This window comes from Macaca thibetana, chromosome 11 (assembly GCF_024542745.1).
Source record: "Macaca thibetana thibetana isolate TM-01 chromosome 11, ASM2454274v1, whole genome shotgun sequence".
NCBI lineage: Eukaryota > Metazoa > Chordata > Mammalia > Primates > Cercopithecidae > Macaca > Macaca thibetana.
The window spans coordinates 3,798,840-3,814,884 of NC_065588.1; the positions used below are offsets into that span (position 1 = coordinate 3,798,840).

Sequence of the window (16,045 nt, forward strand, 5' to 3'; positions counted from 1 at the left end):
TTGCTTAGATATTTCCTCAGTCAAATATCCAATTTCATCACTCTCAGGTTCTACCTTCTACAAAGGACTGATGTAAGCACAACTCAGCCAAGTTCTTTGCCACTTTATAACAAGGCTGGCCTTTCCTCTAGTGTCTAATAACAAGTTCTTCATTTTCATCTGAGACCTCATCAGAAAGGCTTTTATCACACATATTCCTATCAATGTAGGATGACTTACATCTTGTTTAAGATTGAGGCCTTCTCTACAGCTCTTCTGTTCTCCTTCTGAGCCTTCACCAGAACCACCTTTAAAAGTCAGTTCATGGCGGCCGGGCGCGGTGGCTCACGCCTGTAATCCCAGCACTTTGGGAGGCCAAGGTGGGCGGATCAAAGGTCAGGAGATCGAGACCACAGTGAAACCCCGTCTCTACCGAAAATACAAAAAATTAGCCGGGCGTGGTGGCGGGCGCCTGTAGTCCCAGCTACTCGGGAGGCTGAGGCAGGAGAATGGCACAAACCCGGGAGGCAGAGCTTGCAGTGAGCCAAGATTGCGCCACTGCACTCCAGCCTGGGTGACAGAGCAAGACTCCGACTCAGAAAAAAAAAAAAAAAAAAAAAAAGTCAGTTCATGGCAATGTAGGCTTTTTCTAGCATGTACCTCAAAATTCTTCCAGCCTCTACCTATTACCCATTCCATAGCCACATCCACATTTTCAGGGATTTATTACACTGGCACCCCACTCTTGGTAACAAATTCAGGATTAGAGTTTAACATACAAGATGTTATACTGAGGTGGAGTAAAAGGCCATCCAAAGGGCTAAATTTCGACATTTTCTCCAAGCCATAGTCTTGTATGAATCACTATGAGTTTGGATAGCACATTATTCTCATGGATTTTAGTGGCTGGTAGAAAATGAGAGGAAAACAAAGACAAAAATGAATCTAGCCTGCAGAGATAACCCCACTTGGTATCTTAGCCAAGAGTTCCCAATTATTTCCCCATCAAACCTCTAGTCTTCATTCCCTCTCCCTTCCCTATTCTTGTCCTGTCTCAACCCCATCTGTCAAGAGGCTAGCAGGAACATAGTACCATAGAAAGGTTCAGGCATCAAAAATAAAGTTCAAGTGTGAACTTCGCCACCCTGTGACCTTGGGAAGTTGGCCACTTCTTTTGTTTTTTAAAGTGGGGTAACAGTTTCCTCCCTGCGTATCTGTATTAGGTCATTCTTGCATTGCTATAAAGAAATACCTGAGACTGGATAATTTAAGAAGAAAACAAGTTTAATTGGTATATGGTTCTGCAGGCTAAGCAAGCATGGTGCCAATATCTGCTTGGCTACTGGGGAGGCCCCAGGGAGCTCTTACTCACGGCAGAAGGTGAAGCAGGAGCTTGCACGTCACATGGCAAAGCAGGAGCAACAGAGAGAGACAGAGAGTTGGGGGTGAGGTGCCACACACTTTTAAATGACCAGATATCATGAGAACTCACTCACTATGGTAAATACAGCACCAAGCCATGAGCGATGGTGCTAAGCCATTCATGAGGATTCACCCCCATCAGCCAATCACCTCCCACCAGGCCCACCTCCAAAACCAGGGATTACAATTCAACATGAGATGTGGGCAGTGATAAATACCCAAACTATTACTATATCACTATCCCACGGGAAGTAGCTCAAATGAGACAGCAGATGTGAAAGTGAACAGTGATGCTATACACCAATGCAAACACACCCTCCTCATTGCCAAGGGAGGCTAGAGGGAAATGAGGATTGGACAGGCTCCACAGTGGAACTGGCTCTGTGAGGGACCAGTGGCTGAGGAGCAGCTCTTTGCAGAGAGAGGCTAGTAAAGGTTCCAGACCCTTGTGCCCACATGTAAAAGAGCTGGGCAAAGTGGCGACCCCTCTCTCCCAGAGGCCTCCCTTAAATGAACTTAAGCGATACCCCAACAAGGTGGAATAGCCCCTCTGTCATCTGGTATTTTTAAAACTGTCCTCAAGAAGGCTGACGAACTCTGTTTCTCAAATCTAAGGGCCCGCTGCTGATCCTCATGACTATTAAAAAACAGCTACAATAGTGCTAACAAGGCAGGGCCTGGAGTTGGGGTCCGGGGTGGGGGCAGATCTAGTACTCTGCAGCCTGTCGCCTTTTGTTCGCTCACTCACCTTGCAGCTCCTGGCTCCTCAGAGGACCTGCAACTCTTCACACCTGGAGGGTACTTTGGCCACTGGTGACTTGAATTCCACCTGGGAAATACACAAGAGATGCATCACACCTTGTTTTCCACTGAGGCTTACAACAGAAGTGGCTTTATGGGAATTTTGGGAAAACAAGGGAAACATCCCTCCTGCCGCATTGCAGTGTTCTGGAAGAAAACAGGCCTAACTCATCCTCTTCCAGGTTCTGGAGAAGAGGAGGGAAGATGAAGGAACAGCAGTGATAAGTCTGCTTAGTGACCCTGAATCCAGAGGTTATGTCCAGCTTGATGGGAGCAGGCCCTTGTGCATGAGAAGGGCGTAGCCTCAGGGTTAATTGGACACTGACCCCCACAGAGCTCCCGCTCCAAGCAAGTGCTCTTGAAATTCTTTCCATCCAAATCCACAGATGCTGTCTACGCCATAGGAGCTCACCTTTGAAGACAGCAATGTAAGCACTGTGGCAAGAATCACTGCCCTCCCTAAGAAAGAAATGCAGTAGGAGGTACAAGAAAGCCTAGGGGCTACATAAGGAGGGAAAGCTGAAAGACAATGGAGGAGGGACAGGCTTTGGGACAGGGAGAGGATAGGCTTCCTTGCACAGGACAGTTTGGGAGTATTATGACTGAACCTGGAAAGCAGTTTTACAGAATGCTTTGGCCACATGTTAAGTAGCATGGTCTGAGAACGTGCTTGAAATGACTGAACGGAGCAGTAGTGATTACAAAAAGGGGATTGGGATTATCTATTGTATAACGCCAAAGCTCAAACCACAGCTAGACCTGGAAGTCCAGATGTATATCACCAAGGAATCTGGCCTCTGTGCCTCTCATATGCACAATTCATGGGAGGCAAATATTCATTAGGTGTTTCCTATCCTATATGAGGTAACACAGCGCTTGTGCTCATTCATTTTGTTCAATGAATATTCACTCTGTGCAGGCACTTTTGTTAGGTGCCAAAGGCAGCAACAGGCAAATCCTGCAAGGTATTGTCCTTGTGGAGCTTATAGTCCAGTGGCCAGTTATTTCCAGAGACAAATAAAAATATGCAGACCAAATAAGCACTTTTAGATAACGAAAAGTGCTGGAGCAAGGTAAGCCCCTCTCTAAGCCACCTGTTGGCACCCTTGTCCCCTGACCCACTGGCATTGCTACCAGGATGCTGGAAGCAAACAAATGGGGAGACTTCACTCTCTGGTGTTTTCCCAGGCAGCAGTCCTTAGCAAAGCCAGCGCAGTGGGAAACAGGAGAGGAAAGCTGCCCTGTCTTGTCCCCACTGCTGACACCTGGGAAACTCATTTAGAAAAAGATTGTTTAGACTATAAACAAGATGTGAACAGTGTTATTTCTAGATGGTAACCTTAGGAGATGATTTTTATTTTCTTCTGAATTTTCTGATATCTTTGTTATTACAATGCATTGTTTGGCATTAAGGAGAGAAAAATATTTTTTAATGAGAAGATTGGCCTAGCTAAATTAAATTAATAAGGAATACATTTGGACAAATAGGCAGGGGCCAGATCTTAGGATGATGAACAGCATCTTACCATATCTCTTTATGGTTTACAAAGCAATTTCACAAAAACATCTCCTTCAACCCTTACAAGACTTTCTTGAGGTTACACAGAAAATGCAGGAGAATGCCTGACCCTCAGGTCCCTGACTTCTAGGCCAATGTATTTTCCATTATTCCACTGCCCATCTGTAGCAGACCTTACTTCTCTTTACAGCTGAGGAATTCAGAAAGCCACAGAGCCCCAGATCTGAACTCTCTTCTCCCAACCCTTGCCATCTCCTAGAGTGACCATGCTAATTAATTCATGCATTTATTGATCTAGTCTTTATGGACTCCCTGCCAGGTTCCAGGCACTGGGTGCACGGGATATGGTGAAGCAGCAAATAGGTCTCCCAGCAGGTTGGGGGAAAGGCTTTAACAAATGAGTGAATATATGATATAAATCATGGTAACTGCAGTAAAAGGAAAGTAAAGAGTATTATCTGAGCGGCTAGTATGAAAGGGAGCTAATTTGGACTGTGGCACTAGCCCTTCACTCAACATCCCAGCAAGACGCTGTCACTGAGTACAGCCAAGGTAAGTAAGACAGCTATTCTAAGATGGAGGCTGAGATTGCAAGAGACCAGCCTGCGTCTCAAAGGGTGTGAGTTTTTGATGCCTAGACAGCTTGCAAAGCCACATGAAAAGTTAATAAAGAATATCACACGTACTTATAGTAATGAAACAGCTCCCTTAAACCCAGTCTGGAACAAGTTACAGTTTACCAACCAGATAGGTCATCAGAGATGTCACAAGTCCACATATGATGTCCCAAGTCCACAATCATCACTGGGAGAGGTCACAGGCGGCCAGGAATGTGAAAGTAAAGGTTAAACTAAACAAAAATATGTAGCTAACAGTAAAAGGGGACTTCAAAAAGTTCATAAAAATGGAATTAAAATACGAAAATTACAAATACAAACTTGATTTCCCAACATAAGTTCCATCATGCTCGATATACTTTTTTAAGCAATGACACCAGCCATGTAGTCCATCCCTAAAGAAATGAGGGTCCTGGAAACGTAATCATGTCAATGCCGTCTTTTTTGCATTATTAACTGAAGAAAAATGAGTGCCCTTTAAATATTTAAGATTAGAAAACAAAGGGAAGTCAAAAGGTGCCAAATCAGGACTGTAAAGTGGATGCCTAATGATTTCTCACCAAACCTCTCTTGAAATTGTCCTTGTCTGAAGAGAAGAATGAGCGGGAGCATTGTCCTGGTGGAGGACTCTCTGGTGAAGCTCTCCCAGGTTTTTTTTGGGGGGGGGGGGGGTGGGGGATGTTTTTCTTCTAATGCTTTGGCTTTCTCATAATAAATGCTCTCATAATAAGCAGTTGTTATTGTTCTTTGGCTTTCCAGAAAGTCAACACGCAAGACGCCTTGAGCATTCCAAAAGACCATTGCCATGACATCTGCTCTTGACTGGTCCACATTAGCTTTGATTGGACCACTTCCACCTCTTGGTTTGATTGTGCTTTGTTTTCAGGATCATACTGAAAAAGCCCTGCTTCACCTTCTGTTACAGTTCTTCAAAGAAGTCCTTCAGGGTCTTGATCCCACTTGTTTGAAAGTTCCATTGAAAGCTCTGCTCTTGTCTGCAGCTGACCTGGGCAGAAGGGTTTTGTCACCCATTGAGTGGAAGGAAAGTTTGCTCAAGTTTAATTTTTCAGTCAACATTATGTAAGCTAAACCAGCTTAGATGTCTATGGTGTTGGTTATTGTTAGTTCTGTAAAACACTGGTCCTTTTTAGTTAGGGCACAAACAAAATGAATCTTTTCTTTGCAAATTGATGCGGATGGCTGCTATGGGCTTCGTCTTCAACATCCTCTCATCCCTTCTTAAAATGAGCTGTCCATTTGTAAATGCTGATTTCTTTGGGGCATCGTCCCCATGAACTTCTTGTAAAGCATCAATAATTTCACAATTCTCCTGCCCGAGCTTCTCTACAAATTTGATGTTTGTTTTTGCTTCAATTTTAGCAGAATTTGTGTTGCTTTGATAGGGGCTCTTTTCCAACTGATGTCTTATCCTTCTTACTGACTCAAACTAGATCCTGTTCAGATGTTATACCAAGTTAGTATGCGTTTATTTTGGTGCTAAAACAATTTTGAAATCCTTGTATTTTTTTCAATAATATGCATTTTCCATGAACTTTTGGAAGACCTTTTGTATAAGGCAGGACACTTCAGTGCCTAAGTGGATGGCACAGGCATTCAATGCCACAGGACTGTAGATGGGGAGAGGACAGGAGCTGAAATGTCAGGAAAGGCTTCTGTGGAGCGAGTGGGATTTAAACTGGGCTTAGAGAGCCAATGGGATTTGGATGCTCCTCAGGGTAATCCCATTTAGCAAGGCCACAAGCAATGCCCAGGAAACCCACAGCAGTTGGTGGGCTTTCTCTTCCAGATGCTGGTGGCTGGCTTCCTGGCCTCTCGCCTGTCCTGGGACTTGAGAGTGGGTGTCTACCCCCTCCATCACGTCTGCTGGTTTCTAAGTGTCTCTCTAACAATGCTCTGAAGACCCAGGAGTGCTGCTGGCCACCAACGTTGAACATGAAGACTGATTTCAGCACTGGGCAAGCTGGCAAATGCTGAACACACCTGGTTAATTAGCTCGTCTGCACATTGGGCTTTTACTGCAATATATCCATATGCAAAACTCAAATACTTCCAGGTGCTGGGACCCAGTGGGGACAGAACATTCAAGTCAGGTTATGTTCTCAGCTGCCATTTGATATTGCAGGCACCACCACTGCGATCTGGGCTAGGGTAAGCTCCCTGGACATACCACCAACTGAGCGGTAACAACAGCAATAACCATAAAATGATGAGAGCACACTTATACATGATGCTGCAGAGTATACAAAGGATTTCGTAATTTATGCCTATCAATTATGAGTCAACATCTTATTTGTAATACACCTACATCATTATATGGCTTTCAAAGATTATGCTATTTTATTTGTCATAAGAACATGCCAGCAGTTATAGATCCTGGTTGACAGCTGTGGCGGGCTGGGCCTAGGGATGCCAGATGTCTCCCATATACTCCTCCATGTGACACTTAGTCACCCTCAATGACACCTCCATCTCCAAAGCATTCCAACTCACTGATGTGGCCTTTGAATGGATGAAGAGAGCCTTAGATGAGGCTCAGGATCCCGTGCTCAGTTCCCATGTGACTCTAGATGGATCTCATTCTGTCTTAAGAACACCAGGCTTTGGTTTTAGACAGCCCTGGGTTCAAGTCCCAGCCCTGCCACTGCCTACCTGTGATCCTCAGGAAGTTATCTATCTTCTCTGGGCCGATTTCTTCTGTGTTAAACGTGGACGATAATAGCACCTCTCTCATAAAGTTGTGGTGAAGATAATAAGACACACAGCACGTATAAAGTGCTTAGCACAGGGTATGACCCATACTTAGTGCTTTAAGTGCTAATTATATCATTACTATTATCATGACAGGGGGACAGTACAGTGCTGTTCCCTCGCCTGAACCCACAGACTAGGCCAGGACCCGGGGGCGTGAGCATCCTTCCTCTTTCTGCATGAGCTCAGCACGCTCCAGTGGGTGGGACCGACGGCCCTAGGCGAAGGCACCTTTGGGGAGCAGGCAGCATTCTCTCTCAAGCAGCCGGGCTTGCAGGGACACTCTGCCCCCAGTTTCCATGCCTCGGGGGGATGGCAGAGTCTTGATCCCGAGCCAGAGACCTGTACTGTCCAACAGAGTAGCCGCGAGCCACATATGAAGGTAAGCACTTGAACCGTGGACAGTCTAAAGTGAGATGTAAGAGCAGAAGAGATTTCAAAGACGGAGTTCAAAAGAAAGGAGAGTAAAAGATCTCGTTAATAATTTTTAGAGTGACTGCATGCTGAAATGATAATATGTTGCATGTATTAGGTTAAGTAAAATGTTATTACAACGAATTTCATCTGTTTCTTTTACTTTTTTGAAAAAATGTGGCCAAAATGGAAAATTCTACATGTGGCTCATGTTGTATTTCTAATGTGCAGCGCCGGTCTGGAGTGTAAGCTCCATGAAGGCACGTGTCTCTTTGGTTCCCAGCTGTATCCCTGGCATCCAGAACAGCATCTGAATGAACAAGTGAGCCAGTGAGTGTGTGAGGCTGGAGGAGAGTTTACAAGAAGCTGGAGGTCCTACTTGAGCAGACACGAACAACTCCTGGACTCCTTGAGTGAGGGTTGAAAGTAGGAATAACACAGGCTCCTTTCCAAAAAGCTCAGGGTGGGGAGACTGGGACCAGGTCAGGAGGGGAATTTGCTCAGGAGGCCACAGGTTAAAGCAAAGCAGAGCACCCAAGAGAAAATGTTTTGGGGGAATTAACACAGCAGATGTTATGACTAACACAGCCTTGGTTATGTGCAGATCGAGGAAATGGAGGCTGGAGTCCAACCAAGCACATCTCAAACCCATGCTCTTTCTCTTGAATCCCTTACCTCCCACAGGTGATGTAGAGGTGCAGAAAGAAAACCAGACTTTGGATTTTTTTTTTTTTTTTTTAAGCATATTCCCCCATGTCACCGCTGATGTCCTAACCTCGGGCAAGTCACTTGGCCTCCTTGGGCCTCAGGCTCCTCTTGTCCTCATCCATAGTAGGTAAACCACCAGATCCTGTCCATTTCATTTCTTTCTAATGGTGTGCAGAGATAGGAAATCCTATCCCAGAATGTAGTCTCCAAGGCTGAGCCCTGCATAGTTCCTCTCCTCTCTTTCATGCTCCACAAGAGGCTCTCTGACTGAGGTTTCTTTGCATCGCCCAAATCAATGATTTGTTTAAGGGTTCTCTTTGATTTAACTTGGTTTTAGATGCTTTTCATCAGAAGCCAAACGTGCAGACTCTTTCCTTGATCTTGTAATGAAATTCCCTCTGAGATATTTAATACTAGAAACAGCCTCTGCCATACCATATTCTCTTTCAAGAAAAAAGACATCTAAATAACAAACATCCTGCCATATCCAAATAAAAATCTCAGATTGTGAATGGACTTGCCTCTCTCATATCCGCTTTCATTGTCCTGTTGCCATCCATACCAATGAATTTCCTACATTTTTTATAAAACCGGAAGGCGGCCAGGTGCAGTGGGTCACGCCTATAATCCCAACACTTTGGAAGGCTGAGGCAGGTGGATCACCTGAGGTCAGGAGCTCAAGACCAGCCTGGCCAACATGGTGAAACCCCGTCTCTACTAAAAATACAAAACATTAGCCGGGCATGGTGGCGGGCGCCTGTAATCCCAGTTACTGGGGAAGCTGAGGCAGGAGAATCGCTTGAACCCAGGAGGCAGAAGTTGCAGTGAGCCGAGATCATGTCATTGCAATCCAGTCCGGGCAACAAGAATGAAACTCTATCTCAAAAAAGAAAAGAAAAGAAAAAGACAAAAAGAAACAAATAAAAATGGAAGGTACTTAATACACCACGAGCCTCTTGTGCCTGCCACAAGTCTCGACAGGATCTTGATGCTGTAACATTTTCTGCTGCGTTAATCCCTCAAAACATTCTCTGTCTTGTGCTCTGCTTTGCATTGACCTGTGGCGTGCTGAGTGAATGCCCCTCCTGACCTGGTCCCAGCTTCCCCACCCTGAGCTTTCTGGAAAAAAGCCTGTGTTATTCCCACTTCCAACCCTCGCTCAAGAGCCTCTTACAATTTAATCTAACCAGAGTATTTTAGAGCCAAACCTGACTTCTCAGAGAAGAAAATCTCACCCACTCCCACCCAGGTGAAACACCAACATTATTTTCTATCAGAAGGGATAAAGACAGATTTGCCAGGATCAACTGTGTCATTCTAAAGCAAGACAAAGTTGAATCACGGCGGGCAGAGCTGCTTTCCAACACAGCCCCATGCAGGATGCAGAACTCACTTAATTACTCGCCTGTGGCTCAGCCACTTGTTGAATTATGACAGATTTTTAGTCCCTTCCCTCACCCACCCCGCACAGTGGCTGACCGGCCAGCGCTTTCTAGTGCTCATGAGAATGCCTGAGTTTTAAATGAGCAGCACGCACCAGGACAGCAAAGCTGCTTTCTCAAAAATGATGACATGCAGAGCTCCAAAGCCAAACAAATTCACCTAGTGGCTCTATCCAGCTAACATTTACAGAGTGACTCCCAGTACAAGATGCTGTGTTAGGAACAGGGGTACAAAGCAAGTGAGGCCAGGCATGAGGGCTCACACCTGTCATCTCAGCACTTTGGGAGGCCGAGGCAGGAGGATCACTTGAGCCTAGGAGTTTGAGGCCAGCCCGGGCAACATAGCAAAACCCCGTCTCTACAGAAAAAAAAAAAAAAAAGAGAGAGAGAGAAAAAAAAAAAACTAGCCAAGTGCAGCGGCACATGCCTGTAGTCCTAGCTAGTTGGGAGGGTGAGTGGGAGAATCTCGAGCATGGGAGTCTGAGGTTGCAGTAAGCGAGCCATGATCACATCACTGCACTCCAGTCTGGGCAACAGAGTCTCAACCCTGTCTCAAAAGAAAAAAAAAAAAAAAAAAAGTGAGTGAAACATTATCCTTGTCCTCAAATAGCTTATAGTCTAGTGGAGATAAATGCATGTGAAAAACTAAAATGTAAGGCAGAATGAGAAAAGGGTAATAAGAAAAGACATGTACACTGAAAAAAGACTAGAAGGAAATGTACCACAACATCAATGATGGTTATCTTGTTTATTGGGTTTATGGGTGATTTTTATGAGGTTCTTTAGTATTTCCTATATTCTCTGTGTTTATGTTAACTAACCCCCAGGGCTGTGTGGAGGGGAAGGGAGACGGAAGAGGTCCAGCATGTGGTTGGAAAAATGTGAGTAGGGAACAGGGTGCGTTGGCACAAGGACAGAGTAAGAGATAGGATAGCAGGGCTAGAGAGCCTTGAATGTCATGCCAAACTGACTGGGTTGCTCACTGTCAGTGTTTCCACGGCCTTCTGTGATTGTCACTGATGCATCACTCATCACCCTGGATTAGACTTGTGTACACGTCTACCCCCATACACTTTTAGCTCCCTGAGGTCAGGGATCATGGCTCATTCATTCCGTAACCATACTACCCAGCATAATGACTAGCACATAACAGGAGTCAACAACATTTTCTTGGATGTATTAGATTCTAACAGGGTTATTCCCTGTTTTGCAGGTTATAAGGAGTCATCAGGGGTTCCAGGACCTGACATATTTTAGGGAGTTCATATGGAATATATACCAGGCACTGTGCTGGGAGCCTTAATTGTCTTAATTGACCCTATCTATAACTCTCATCGTCCACATTCATTTACACATGAGGTTCAGAAAGTTTAGGTAACCCGCCTAAGGTCATACAGTCTGAAGACAGTGTGGGGGCTAAAGTCAAAGAGAAAGAAGTAAGAAGACTAGACCCATGAGAGGCTGTGGGGACCTGGAACGGCACAGCCACTCAGAGAATGAAGTGTGGAGCAAGGCTGGCATCTGGGGAACGGCATGGAGGTAGGGCTTACAGCTGAGGGTTGATGAGTTCCTTGGCTCACACATCAAGCACATTTATCATTTCTGATGTCAGCACAGGACACACAGCACCCACAGGGACTCACCCTTGCCTTATTAGAATAGCTACCAGAAGAAGGACCTGTGCAAAGAGCCGCTTCCCATACTGTGAATAGTCCCTCTCCATTCTCTCATCCAATGGCTTTTTTATGAAACTCCTAGACCCAGACACTTTCATGAAAACGTTGCTGCAACTGGCTCTGACTACAAATGTCAATCAATTTCCCTAGCCTAAACAAAAACAGAATTGGGAATCAGAAATGTTTTCTTGTCCCATCTCGGTCACTGACGAAATAGGTACTCTTCATCTATTTCCTTGCCCTCTCTGAGCCTCAGTTTCCTTATCTGTGGATTGATTGGGCTGGACAAGATGATCTTTAAGATCGTTCAGGCTACATCCGAAACTGTATGTTCTCAGGAACTCTGTACTCCTCCTTAGCATTTATGACCGTTGTAACTAAACAATGCCTGGTGTAACCAGTGAACATCTATTACTCCTGCTGGACTGTGAGTTCCCTGAGGCCGGGGACTGTCTGCCTTGTTCCCAGTAACACTTGCAGCCTTGACTACAGTGCTGAGCATGGAGTAGCACGCCATGTCTGCAGCACAGACACACGGCTGGTCCCTGGCATGCCCTTTCTCTGGGTTAGAGCTGTGTGTGGACAGCAACAATCCTTAGGCCTTCTCACCATGATAGGGCTTCTCTAATGGTGCTTGCTCTCTGGAGGACACTGTTTCTCTCCATGGTACAGGTGGCCAGTTAGTGTCAGATTTATCCACTCTTCCAGTCAACCCTGGAAAACTCTTTCGGATTTTCTAACAAATAAGAGGAGGTCAGTGGTGGGGGGTTTAGAAACTGTGTGTTTGCATTCAAAATACCCTACTGCTCAATTGGAAACATTGTCACACGTCCTCTGACTCGGTGGCACAGAGAGATGCCTAGGGATGCCCCTGGGCGTCCCTAGGGACAGCCCAGTGCCCCGGTGAGACTTAGCAACTCCAGCCATGGTCCTCCATCCTGCTCCCTAACCTCAGCCCCACATCTCACATTAAGATGCCAGGCCTTTCTCCCTCAAGCCCATAGTGGGCAAGGATGTTGGGGTCCTTGTAGGCAGGAGGATGCCTGGAACGACCTCCACCACGGCCTCCTATCCAAGGGATCCCAAAGCAACACAACATTTTGGCCTGTGTTTACCATTCTGCAGCGTCTCTCTCAACATTAAATCAGTAGCCACTGACCTTAACGGTGTCAGTCATATGACGGTGTCCATAGAAGGAAGAGCTCTCCTTCCTTTAAAGACATTTATCTCCAGAAAATGAAATGAAGGCGTTCCCATGTCCTTCCTTCGTTTCTAGGAAAATGGGTAATGTCAAGTCCCCAACAGAGCTGACAATCAAAGACTAAGAATAACCATGCATCAGTTGTTCCCCTCTGTTTCCTCCTGTCTCCTTCCAGTCGAGGCCCCCACCACCCAGCCCCAGTGCTCAGTGCATCGCAGTCCCTAGATTCTTCTTGTCGGGCGGTGTTTAATTGCTTTTCTCTACCCTTAAGACCGTATTATACTCAGGGTGACCTCCCTGTTCCCAGAGTATTGGCCCTTTCTGAGTTCACTTTTCATAACAACACCTGGGAAATGCACACACAGGATCCAGTAATGAGATTAGCGAGTTCTTGCACAAGCACGCTCACACCCTCTCAGCTCCTGCTGAGCCAGCCAGAAAAGTCAGCGAGGACTCTGCTTTCATGGGCATTGTTAGTGAAAGTTTCGCTTGCTTAAGTTTGCAGAAAGTAGGGCATGGATCTGTGCTTCATCACGCAGTGCCCCGCGAGATGCCTCCCCAAGATAGCTGGCTGGTTATTAACTAAGCACAGCTGGCACGGTGTGTGCTCCGAGGCTGGCTGCTCTCATTCCAGCTTGGTGGTCTGAGGACAGGAGAAAATGGTCCCTTAGGAGAAGTTTTTCAGAAGTGATGCGACTTAGTTTAGATATCTGCAGTTGGGACTGACTTCTAAGACATTGGCAGGGCCATCCAACAATGTCAGCAATATCACCCAGACCTTCTGGGGCTGCAAGACAAATAGCTTTGCTGGGATTCATAAAGCCATCCCATAAGGTGGAACTGCTGGTGTCGGGGAGGGGTGGAGTGCACCCTGGAGGGAGTGACCCTTACACCGATGGGCAACAGAACACTGAGCGTTCAGAGCTGGTGTTGGGGAGGGGTGGAGTGCACCCTGGAGGAGTGACCCTTACACCGATGGGCAACAGAACACTGAGCGTTCAGACATCTGGCCTCACCCCTCACTTGTTCCCACTGCTGTGGAATGGCGTGTGAACTCGCTTCCTGGGCTGCTTGGGCTCTTTCGGTCTAAGGAGGCACAGCAAGCACTATTTTCCAAAATAGGACAGGACAGAATGGAGAAGAAGAACAGAGAGGAATTCATCTTTCCTAGAAAAAGGAAATATTCTCTGGTGGGCTCTCCACAGAATTAGTGCCCGCTCCCCTTGGACAGTCGCTGTTCTGTAGTGGTCCTGCCTCCCATCTTCCCTCCAGCCAGGCCTCCCTGCTTTCACTCACTTTACTTCCACATGAGAAAGGCTCTCCCACATCTCTTCCGAAATCTCACCAAATCTCCTCCACTCGTTAGGCAGGGTTTTAATCTATAAGAGTTGCCAACAAATTATCAAAAACCAGGTGTCTTAAGACCACAGATTCCTTCTCTCACAGTTCTGGAGGCCAGAAGTACTAAATCAAGGTGACTGCTGTGCTGTGTCCCCTCTAAAGGCTCCTGGAGAGAATCTCCTCCTTGCTTCTTCCGGCTCTGGTACCTCCAGGTGTTCCTTGGCTTGAGGCTATGTGGCAGCGACTCTGCCTCTGTCCTCACTTGGCCTTCTTCTCTCTGTGTCCCTCCTCTGTGTGTCTCTTTATGAAGACACTTGCCACTGAATTGAGAGCCCACCCAGATATCCCAGGATGATCTCATCTCAAGATCTCTAACTTCATTAAATCTGCAAAGACTTTTTTTTTTCCAGATAAGGTCATATTCACCAGTTCTGGCAGTTAGGACATGGGCCTATCTTTTTACCATTCACCCCTCTGCACGCACTCATTCTCAACCCTCAGAGTACATCAGATCATCTGGGGAGATTTTTAAACACTCCAGATGTGTGAGCCTCACTCCAGAAATTGGTTTTCACATGATCCTGGATGGGAAATTAAATAAGTATTTTCTTTTCTTCAATTCCCCAATTTCTTAAGTGCAGCTAGGATGGTGGGGCAGGGGTGAGCAGAGCCACATCTCCCGGATAGTACTTCACTGAAGAAGACATTATAAATAAATAATACCAGCTTTCACTGATCACTTTCTCCTCCAGGATTTTTTTTTTCTGACTGAGTCATGAATCAGGCTGTCATCCATTGTTTTGTAAATGTTGCACAAAGAATGTCAGAGACCTTGGAGATCATTTAATCCAGTGGTGCTCCACCCTATCCAATCAATGCCCCATTTTTGTAACAAATATTTAGAAACACCCTCTGTACCACCTGAAATAAAATTCCTAGAAAAGTCATTCGACCCAAATGCATAAAGTAGTCCTACTTTTAATAAAAGGAGAAAAAGGAAATGTGCTTTATATATATATATATAAATGTGCTTTATATATATTTTTATATATATATATATACATATATAGACAGAGAGAGAGAGAGAGAGCATGCACACTTGGCGTGTCATCCTGTGCAGGAGCCATGCTAATCTTCTCTGTACTATTCCAATTTTAGTATACGTGCTGCCAAAGTGAGCAACGAAATGTGATTCTTAACAAAATAATATGTCTTTCAATATGTACGTGCGCCTGTATGCCCGCACTGGAACACATAATGAAGTAGTCAACACTTCCACCTACCTATAATGGATAAGTTTAAATTTAACAGAAGACAAATAGAAGCCACTTCACATAAGAAGTACAAGGAAATAAAAGAGTGAGGGATATAGGAGGACAATAGAATAAAACAGTGTTACAATGAGAAGGAAGAACCCCCCTTTCCTAGCTGTATATGATAACAGGAAGAAGGAAATAACCTTCGCTGAGGTACAGATAACAAGCCAAATCAAATTACAAATGTGCAAGCAGAGGAAACAGGGAAGCACGGGATCCTGTCTCATGAGCTCAGCCTTACATATAAGTGTAGTGTCATGATAATTTATTATGCTGTGACATGGGACAGGATAGTGACAAAGTGTCACAGAAAACATGTTTCCAGCCTGGAAATCCCACCCACTGTGTCGAGGCATATATTCAGTCTTTAGCAGTTAAAAAAAAAAAAGGAAAGAAAGAAAGAAAGAAAAAAAAAGTGGCTGGGCACGATGGCTCACGCTTGTAATCCCAGCACTTTGGGAGGCTGATGGGGGCGGATCACGAGGTTAAGAGATTGAGACCACCCTGGCCAACATGGTGAAACCCCGTCTCTACTAAAAATACAAAAATTAGCTGGGCATGGTGGCGCTCCCTGTAGTCCCAGCTACTCGGGAGGCTAAGGCGGGAGAATCGCTTGAACCTGGGAGGCAGAGGTTGCAGTGAGCCAAGATTGCGCCACTGCACTCCAGCCTGGTGACAGAGCGAGACTGTGTCTCAGGGAAAAAAAAAAAAAGCCTTTAAAATGACATCCTTATAGTATGGGCAGCGAGAAGAGGAGGATGGATTGGGAAAAGTTGTTTGGTAGATCTTGAAGGAGAATATATCAGAGTAAGAGGGAAGAACAAAAGGCAACTCCAAAGA

The 16,045-nt window shown here is 45.5% G+C and overlaps 3 protein-coding genes and 1 non-coding gene across 5 annotated transcripts in view; 2 read left to right on the top strand and 2 right to left on the bottom strand.

Annotated features, from left to right (window-relative positions):
• TIGAR (TP53 induced glycolysis regulatory phosphatase) overlaps nucleotides 1-16,045 on the top strand; it is a 1,172,566-nt gene that overhangs the window by 548,807 nt on the left and 607,714 nt on the right. The gene's annotated exons all lie outside the window — the stretch shown is intronic.
• CCND2 (cyclin D2) overlaps nucleotides 1-16,045 on the top strand; it is a 734,493-nt gene that overhangs the window by 149,053 nt on the left and 569,395 nt on the right. The window lies entirely within an intron of this gene.
• Nucleotides 1-16,045, bottom strand: part of CRACR2A (calcium release activated channel regulator 2A) — a 119,203-nt gene that overhangs the window by 97,885 nt on the left and 5,273 nt on the right. For both annotated transcript variants that reach the window (XM_050750148.1, XM_050750150.1), the window contains exon 2: nucleotides 2,150-2,230. The gene's annotated coding sequence lies outside the window, so the exon portion shown is untranslated. The remainder of the gene's footprint in view (nucleotides 1-2,149; nucleotides 2,231-16,045) is intronic.
• LOC126931852 (U6 spliceosomal RNA) lies at nucleotides 14,966-15,071 on the bottom strand. The gene has a single exon (XR_007717966.1). It is a non-coding gene; the product is annotated as a U6 spliceosomal RNA (small nuclear RNA).